A 10497-nucleotide genomic window follows, 5' to 3' on the forward strand; every position below is an offset into this window, starting at 1 on the left:
AAAAAAAAAAAAAAAAAAACTGATTTTTAAACCACAATAGCAATACAAGACTTAAAGAAATAAAAATAGTTGTTGGTGACTTACAATATGCCAGAAATTCTTCCACATGTAGTTTCATTCTCATAATATCATAATATCCCTGTAAAAGAAACATCATTTCACCCATTTTATAGACAATAAAACTGAGGCTTCCAAGGGATGTGTAATGTACTCGAGGTTACAAAGCTAGTATATGCAGGATATCAGATTTTAGTTAACCCAAGTCCAACACTAATCCCAATATGTTACAGTTTCCTGCTTACGTCCCAGGAGAATAGAACAGTGTTAATCTAAACCCCCTGGCGTTATACCTAAATTAGTAAGAACTCTGGTTTGAACTTGCTTTCCTTTTGCAAACATTAACGGGCGCATCTCAGCTGGCAAAAACCACTGCCCACTTCCCTGTGGAGTCAAGCTGAGGGCTGAATTGAGATGTGCAGAGTAGCCTCACTCCATTTCATCATGTGCTGAAGAAAAGATAGATCTAGGTCAGACTGAGGTTCATTCATTTCATGTTGATAGAGAACCTGCTCCTTACAGGCGTAATGTCAGCAGAAGAGAATCAATAGCTGTTTTCTGACTGATGATTGACTTTTTCACTAAAATTCACATATTATTACCAACTAGACACCCTCTCCTCTGTGCCCCGGGTGCTGTTTATTTTGCTAATCTGGCATTGACCATATTTTACTTGAATTCAGGTGTGTACCTACCTCTACAGAGGAGGATCCAAGTATGCACATTTCCTAATTCCTGTTCTGGCTCAGAGTAGAGGCTCCATTTTAAAAATAAACGAATAAAGACAAGACAAGTAAGCATTCCACGGGGCACCTACCCCCTTCTCTAGACATTGTCTCAGCCACTATCTCACGGCAGAATGAGGAAATTTATTTTCACAGGGAAGAAACGACCACCCGTGGCTTTTTTCCTGCTCCTACAAGGGTGGAGGAGAAAGGGAGAAATAAATAATATACTTTCACAGCCTTGTCATTATTATTTCTGGGAAAACATAATAAAGCTACAGCTGGCAGGCACTTATTTTTTTCTTAGCATTTAATAATAGAATTAATTGCTAAGTGGAAAGCTTGCAACCCCCTTTCTGTTGTGCGTTGCCCTCTGCTATCATTATGAATAGATGGAAAAATCAAAGCTAATTATCATTCAGAATGTTTGAAGAAATAGACTGAACCACACACACAAAACTCATTTTACCCTCTACCCTGGCCCCAGGTTATAAAGTTGAAATATGCACACATGCACGTACATATACATACTCTAGGGTACCAACAATTCCCACGGATAATTAACTATTCCAATAATTTGGATTTTTTGCTGTAACCATTGACTGTAGTTTGGCCCTTTCACATAGAGAGGGACCAGAGCCAGCTGGAAGTCAAGGACTTGGGTTACCTCGAGAAGCCCACTTAAGAAGCATGCAGCTTATCTTCCCTAAACATGAAATGAATGACCTCTGAGCTACCAATGCCACCTGGCAATGTGTAGTGTCCAAAAGCAAGAGTGGAGGCCAGAAAAGTCGAAATACAACCCATTTCCCAAATGTGGAAATCCAGCCGTCTCCTTTTAGAAAGGAAAGGGCCATCGGTAGGGAATAAATACAGGTAAAAGGGGAATTTAGAAAGGTAAGACCTTTCATGTTACAGGATGACATGGAAACATGACAGAGAAAGAAAAGGATAATGATAAGGAGACGACTTTCCTCCCTTAGCTACAGATCCCTGAAGGCCTTCCAAAAGAGATCTGGAGTCAGCTATGGCTACTTGCCAAAACAATAGTTGTTGAGGAAATAGATTGTAAGAATGGAGGTGGTAAGACTAATTTCCTAAGGGGTTTTTGATGTTATGTAAGAATATCAACATATAATCTTCAAACAGTTAAACTCACTATTCTCAAGTAAATATAGAATAAGCACATGTCGAAGAGTCTCTTTAACCCATTAATGAATGGGTGAACAGTGAGATGCTACACTTAATTCAAAGAGCATTAAGAAGCTCAAAATGAATGTAGACACAGCTGGAGTATAGAGCTGGCTAAAGTCCAACACAGCCACCAGCTTAAAAAGTTATAGTATATGTTCCTCCACATAAGAATTGTTTATGTATTTAACAGGCAAACATTTACAAGTTAGTATGCAACTTCACAAAGTGGAGGCCTCTAATTGAAACAGTGAAACTCAGTACATCCTTCTAGGTCATGTTTAGGTGGCCTCTGCCGGCATACGACATGGAGAGGCCATAGTCTTAGACTTAGACTTATTTCCATGTTGTGCGTCATTCTTCTGGCCATCCATGGGGGTATCCTGTGAGCAATGAAGTGGAAGAAGAATGGGAGGCAGGAATGCAGTGGGAGTTGCTTTAAGGATGAGCTGCTTGCTGCTGGGTGGAGAATGGTATGGTGGAAACATGGAAAAGTTTTGCTGCATGTGATATTAAGCTTTGTTTTAAAACTCTGTCTTGGAAATCTTTAAGGAATTTACATTACTTGCTAATGCATTATAGAGTGAGTTGGGTCAAGACGCAAGACAGGCACAGAGGGACCCGCTGGGGTCTGCTGGCGGGAGGTATGCAAGCTTCCTGTCCCTGCGTTACATCATCAATCCTCAGAAGAGGCCTCTGCAGTGTATCCCATTGTCACCACTTTAGAGATGGAGTAACTGAAATACAGAGAGATTAAGCAAGTCGTGCAAGTGCATCCACAGAGCAAGTATCGACCGAGAGTCGAGTCAGTTCTGCTAACCTCTAGCTAGTGCTGCATTTTTTCCATGAACTTTCCAGATGACAACAGTCAGAAAAATGTAGGCAAACTCTGTCATTCTTCAGCTTGGAAGTAAAGCAGTCTAAGAGTATATTGTGCAATACATTCTCAGAGAGCATGGTCATTTGAAATATCACTCCATAATTTTCCCTTTTTCTATATTTAGTTCCCCTGCCCCCAACCCTCACACATCTGCAGCCATTTCATTGGCAGAGTTGAGCTGAAAGATCTGCCTTACTGCCCCAGATAACCAAGGCCACCTAGAACCAGGAACCTTTGCTCAGCTTGAATTTCATAATAAATTTTTAGAATTCTGTAGCAAAGCAATAGTTATTTCAGCAGGAAAAGGGATTTAGCTAGGAACTCTCAATTCTTGAATTTTGCTTGTCAGTATTCAAGGCTGTTAAAACTTATCATGGAATAACTCGCAGGGATGAAGGTGAGAGAGGAAGGTGAGGAAGGCAGAGATGAGACCCTTTGGTCCATCTTTCCATTTGGGAGCCAGGACTCTTCTGAGAGGCAGACACTATCTAATAAATGTGGGAGGGAGATGCATATGGGACCATTGAGGTGGGCCCTGGACCCCTGAGCACAGCCTGCGAGGCTGGCAGCCTCAGCTTCCTGTGGTGCCAGCGGGTGGTAGAGGGGACCCACTGAGCCATGGCTGAGAGTGAAGTCCAGTCAGCTGGTGGGAAATCATCCTCCCAGAGTCTCACAAGACAGCTGTGCAGAAAGTTGCTAGGAGTAAGTGGGACTCCCAAAGGGTCACAGGCTGCTAAGAGGAGAGGTCAACAAGAGAGGTCTAAACAAGAAGGTTCCCAAGCACAGGAAACTTGTAACAAGAACAGTGGAAGATTTTCAATCACCATCGATGGGTGCCTACCTGAGCAATATCTGTGGTAACTGGAGCAGGTGGGACCGGCCACATCCACTAGTCCCACAGCCACGTTTCCATCACATGGTCTTTTCTTGCCAATATGTAAGAAGTATCTCCATATAATGGGTATGAACTTTTGATGATTGCTTATATGAAGCGACTCTTTGAAAATTCCTTTTATGGTTTCTTTTGGTTAACATAAAATTTTAATTTTAATGTAGGCTCATTTATCATCCTTATCTTTTAGATTGGTGCCCTTTGTATTCTAGTTAAGGAAGCCTTGTCTACCACCCCAAGGACATGAAGATATTGTCCTACATGAAGATATTGTCCTACATGAAGATATTGTCCTACATGAAGATAGATATTGTCCTACATGAAGATATTGTCCTACATGAAGATATTGTCCTACATGAAGATAGATATTGTCCTACATGAAGATATTGTCCTACATGAAGATATTGTCCTACATGAAGATAGATATTGTCCTACATGAAGATATTGTCCTACATGAAGATAGATATTGTCCTACATGAAGATATTGTCCTACATGAAGATAGATATTGTCCTACATGAAGATATTGTCCTACATGAAGATAGATATTGTCCTACATGAAGATATTGTCCTACATGAAGATAGATATTGTCCTACATGAAGATATGTCCTACATGAAGATAGATATTGTCCTACATGAAGATATTGTCCTACATGAAGATATTGTCCTACATGAAGATATTGTCCTATGGACTGTATTATCTTCTAGAAGACTGCTTCGGTTTTACCTTTCATTCTCTGTTTCAATATGGTATGAGATAGAATCGAGTTTCATCTATTTTTATAACTGGTCTCAACTTTGTTTATTGAAACGACCTTTTTTTTGCACTCTTCTAAAAGTTTCACCTCTAACATACATCAGTGTCCACGTAAGTAGACGTTAATTTTGGTGGATTTTTCTGTCCCGCTGGTCTGTTTTCTATCCATGTGCCCGTATCACCCTCACTTCTTTACTGTAAGTGTTTAACAAATTGTGATAGCCAGTAGAGTAAGGTTTCCTATGCAGCTCTTTCTTCACGAATGCCTTATTCGTCTTCCACTGCATTGCCATATATATTTTAGAATCAGTTTTTCAAGTTTCATAAAAGAATATTGTTTGGATTTTGGTTGGAATTGCATGGAATTTTCAGATATTTTGGGAAGAATCAACATATAAAATTAAAATTTTGAGTCTTCCAATCTGTGAACATGGTATATCTCCCCATTAGAATTTCTTTACCATATCTTTTTATGTTTTAGTGTACAGATATTGTATATGTATATATTTGTTATTTTTCTATGTATTTAATTTTTATTCTATTATAAATTATAACTTTTCTCTAAAAATTGTATTTTTAACTCCTGATTGCTGATACACAAAAGTAAAATTGATTTTATGTTTCTACTTTATATCTAATACTTCACTAAGTTTATTTGTTATAATATTCTCTCTGTAGATTCTTTTGAATTTCCTATGTAGGCAGTCAATCAAATTGTCTCTGAAAAAGTGGTGTTTTGATTCTTTTTCCAAATAATAGAACTTTAATTTCTTGCCTCTCATTTTGACATAGACCAGAACCTACAGTAAAAAGTTCAATAGAACTTCCCTCAGGTCAGAAAAGAAGGCTTTCAATCAATAACTAATAAGGACAATATTCACTATTAGTGTTTTCGCATAAGCCTTTATCAGGATTTCTCCTGGGTTGCTCAGATATTTTTTTCTCCTTCTTTCCTTCCTTCCTTCCTTCCTTCCTTCCTTCCTTCCTTCCTTCCTTCCTTCCTTCCTTCCTTTCTTTCTTTCTTTCTTTCTTTTCTTTCTTTCTTTCTTTTCTTTCTTTCTCTCCTTCTCCTTCCTTCCTTCCTTCCTTCCTTCCTTCCTTCCTTCCTTCCTTCCCTCCCTCCTTCCTTCCCTCCTTCCTTCCTTCCTTCCTTCCTTCCTTCCTTCGGATGTTGAATTTTGTCCATTTTTTTACATCTCTAGATGATCATGATTTTTCTCCTAGATTATCTTAATGTGATCAATTATAATTGATTTAATATATTAAATCTCACATGTTGAATACAAATAACTTAGTAGTAATATATTATCATTTTTATACATTCCTGGATCTATTTTGTATTATTTATTTAGGATTTTTACATCTATATTCAACTGTGCAATTGACCTGCAATTTTTTTTTTCTCGCTATGTCCTTGTTTCACAACAAAGGCTATAGTGGCTCCTAAGACAAGCTGAGGTGACCTTTTACTTTGTCTTTTCTCCAGAAGAGTTTCTTGTAATTTTTTATCACTTTTTTGTGTAGACACATTTATCTATATATTTATAATGTTTGTGCTTCTTCATGCCTGTCTGAATCATTACCTCTCCACGTAGGATTTTCTTTTCCCTAAGACACCTTTAGGACTTACTTTGTTTCAGGTTTGCTAGTGACAAATTCTCTCAGATGCAGTTTAAATGAAAATCTCTTCATTTTCTCTTCATTCTAGAAGGATAATTCTTACATGATATAAAGTTTCATGTTTGTAGTTCTTTCTTTCTTTCTTTTTTTTTTTTTCAGATGGAGTCTTGCTCTATTGCCCAGGCTGGAGTGCAGTGGCGTGATCTCGGCTCACTGCAAACTCCGCCTCCCGAGTTCACGCCATTCTCTTGCCTCAGCCTGAGTAGCTGGGACTACAGGCGCCCGCCACCACGCCCAGCTAATTTTTTGTAATTTTAGTAGAGACAGGGTTTCACCATGTTAGCCAGGATGGTCTCAATCTCTTGATCTCATGATCTGCCCGCCTCGGCCTCCCAACGTGCTGGGATTACAGGTGTTAGCCACCGGCCGGGTCTTGTAGTTATTTCTTGCAGTACCTTGAGGATATCACTCTAGTCACTTCTGGTTTCCTTTTTTTACCTAAAAAGTCAACTGTCAGTCTGTTTTTTAAGTAATTTGAAAGTAATCTCTCTTTTTAAATCTGTTTTTAAGAATTGCTCTTTGGCTTTGCTTTTTAGCAGTTTTGCTGTGAAAGTCTTCAAGGTGCATTCTTTTTATTTACTCTGTTTGAGGTTTTTATGGATTCTTGAATCTCTTGCTTCATGTCTTTTTTCACTTTTGAGATTTTCTCATCCATTATCTCCTCAAATATTGAGTTTGTCACTTGCTCTCTCTTGTCTTCTGGGATTCCTACTTCATGAATTTACTTTCATTTCATTTTGTCTAATTTGTTGCATATTATCTTTTCTGTGTTGACTAATTCTCTGCTCAGTATGTCTAATCAGCTGTTAATCACATACATTGAGCTTGTAATTTTGGTTATAATATTTTTGATTTTTAAACTTTCTATTTGTTTCTCTTTAATAAATCTGCTATGTCATCTTTATAGTATTTCAGTTCTCTACCAAAACTCTCAGTCCTTTTTTCGTGTCTATGTATTTGTTTGTTTGTTTTAGCATTTTGTAACATAGTCATCATAATTATTTTAAAATATGTGTCTGATTAATACTTGGAAGCTCTGTGGTTTTATAATTGGCCTGTATTCTCTTTAGTTCTTGTACATGTTGTCTTGTCTCTTCACTTGCTTTTTTTAAATTGAAATATTGTTTGTATAAATTTTTTGAGACTAAGATGATATTCTCTTCTTACAAAGAGGATGTCTGTGCGATGCATCCTTACTCTTATGAAAAGCTCATTGGGTTCTAATGCAAGTAATCTGCATGTTAGTTATGGACCCAATGATCTTACATGAATTGGTCAAATGTACTGTTCAATTTCTTGCCCTCAGAGCCACCTTTTCCCATATTGATCAAACTCCTAAAGGAGAAGTGGCTTGAGAAGTTGAGCTTTTACTCCTTTGTATATCTGTTTTCTCCATAATCTGGACCTGGTACATTTTTTACTTTCTTACAAATTTCTAATGCCACCAAGACACTTAAAAAACATACATATTTCCAGCTTTTCTACTTTCTTTACAGTAAATGGGTCACTTTGAATTACCAAATCTGCCATTACTCGAAAAGAAAGTCAAAAATTGTTTTTATTAGTGAAATTTGTTGTATTCAAGATACATGAATTAGCTAAGATGTTTTAGAGACATTCCCCCTCCTTACATGAACACAGTTAAGTAGCTGGTGAGCCCTCTGGTCTTCATCATTAGGAATAGCAACTCAGCTTATTTCCTAAGTGTCTATGTTCAGGTATTAGTTAAAAAAGCTCTTGGTCACTTGGTTCATCTTTATAGTCAGGTCATTCCTGTGGCTCGAATATTACTGCTTTTGCCTCATATAAGCTTTTAATGCAGAGTATTAGTGGGGCACACAATAGACAGAGCTGGAATTCCATTGAACCCTGAATGCAGGTAGCAATGTTGCTCTGTGTTTGCATGTAATAAAAGCCAATCTATATGCTGATGTACTTCCATGAAACTTGATAGAAAGGTTATGGCTGCAGAGAAAACTCACCTGTCTGGCCATATCTACTGAAAATTACCTGATATTTGTGTACAACTAAATTGGCAAGCTTGAAAGAAGATTTCGAAATATCTTTATGTAGTACATAATCAATAGTCAAAGATTAGCTGGGACTAGTCAGATGAAGTCTAAAATGTGGAGAAACCTTCTCCATAAGGCATATCTGGGTAAGAGCAATGTAGGAACTATGGTGGGAATCAGGAGAATTGTGTGAGAGAGGAATCCTGCCAGGGTCAGAACAGACACGTTCTTTGCTCTCTCAGTGTGGGCTGATTTTCATCAACGTTTAAGGAAATGTATGGGACCTATAAAACTGGTAGACAATGCCAAAGGAAGAGGCAAAGCTGAATGAAAGGAGAGACATATTACAATGGAAATGGGCAAAATAAGGAATGAAGTAGGCAGAATTTTAGAATGGCCTCTAGGTTCCTGTTCCTTTCTGTAATCCCCCGACCTCCTGCCCCAGATGTGTGAGTTGGAGGGGGTAGGTTGTGACTATGATGAGATGTTATGCACAGGATTCTATTGTGTTAGATAGCAAAGGGGAAGGAATTTTGCACATATAATTAAAGTTCCAAATCAGTTCTTTTTGAGTTAATAGAGGTTATTGTGGGTGGGCCTGACTTAATTAGGTGAAGATCTTTAAAAAGAGGTCTAGCTTCTTTCTAGAGTTTCTCCTGCTGGCTTTGTAAAAAGCATGCCACCAAGACTTCTTACAGGTGTAAGGAAACAAATCCTGACAACAGCCACGGGAAATGGCGAGGTGCTCCCGCCTCAGATGAGACCCAGCCCCGTGCAGACGCCTTGATAGCAGCCTTGGGAGAACCTGGGTAGAGGACCTGACTGAGCCACGCTTCCGGGACCGCTGACTCACAGAAACTGACATGATGAGTGTTTCTTGTTTTATGCTGCTAAATTAGTGGCAATTTCTATTTCTATTGGCAATAATGAAAAACTAATACAAGGAATTACAAATGCAATAACAGAAATTAAAAATATTAGCAAACAAGATCATAAATTATTTTTGAAAACTAAACAATATCATAGTCAACTAAAAGATGAATAGAAATGAATGATGCCAAAATGGGTAAATGAACATATTAATAACAAAAGGGCAAACAAAAGTCTTAATAATTAGACATTTCAAAAATACAAAAATTGCCCCTGGAATCACTCCTGGATCAAAGAAGGATTTTAAAAAATTAATACAGACTATTTAAAGAATAATAGCCTTGCGGCTATTATGTATAAACATTGGAGAAGCATAAATATTATACTCCAAGTTACAGTTATAATCCTAAGTATGTTTATCAAGCCTTAATGATGAATAAAACATTTAACTCAGATGTTTGATAAGAGAGTGGTATTAAATTAATGAAAAAAGTTGAAGAATATATTTGAGACAAAAGCAGGCATTAACAAATTAGAAAAAAAGAAATGTGAAATATGTAAATATCAAGAGTTGTATCTTTAAGGAAAATAGTAAAGCACATAAACCCTGACAGATCTAATTAAGCAAAACAAATAGAAAAAAAAATAATACATTCAAATAGGCATATGACCAGAGGATCTATAAACTGAAACATGGAAAAAAATTCAAAAACTAAATGACCTGAATATCCTTTTAAATCAGTCTCAATAAGCCATGTCCATTTAATATCTATATCTTTATATGTGTCTTAATAATCTCAATAATCTACCTCTTAACAAGTTTGTTTTATTCTTTTGTGCTTTCCAAATTTTATGTTTAATCTGTATTATGTTTAAAATAAGAAGAAAATTGTAGCTGTCATTTTGGGCCCATCTTCCTCTCCCAAATCCTAAAGAACCAGGGGGACTGGAATTCATTTTTTTTCTCTTCCTATGAAAACTTGAGCGAGCCTCTCACCTTCCTGGGCCTCCAAGTAAACAGTGAGTAATCTCAAGGATGCACAGGATGAAAGGCAATCCTTTTGCTCACCACCTCCTAATCTCAAGGACCCATGGGATGGAAGGCAGTCCTTTTGCTCACCGCCTCCTGGCACAGTCAGGATAATCAGGGCTCGCTGTCAGGTGTCCTGGGGACTACGTCCCTGATGGGTTTCTTGGTCAGCTGGGAACTAAACAGAAGCCCTTTTGCACCAGCCCTGCTAATAAAAAGTCTCCCAGAAACTAGAAATGGAAAAATATTTCCAATTATGAATTTGAGAGATGAAATCACACATGTAGAGAAAACGAGCCCACACCTGGAAAGAAGACTGTCTAGAACTAACAGAGGGGAGGCTGCCGAGGAGGACAGCATCCCTTAGGATGGCCCCAGAGCTCTTTATCCTGTGGCCTTTTACT

Source organism: Trachypithecus francoisi, unplaced genomic scaffold (genome assembly GCF_009764315.1).
Source record: "Trachypithecus francoisi isolate TF-2019V2 unplaced genomic scaffold, Tfra_2.0 Lachesis_group17, whole genome shotgun sequence".
NCBI lineage: Eukaryota > Metazoa > Chordata > Mammalia > Primates > Cercopithecidae > Trachypithecus > Trachypithecus francoisi.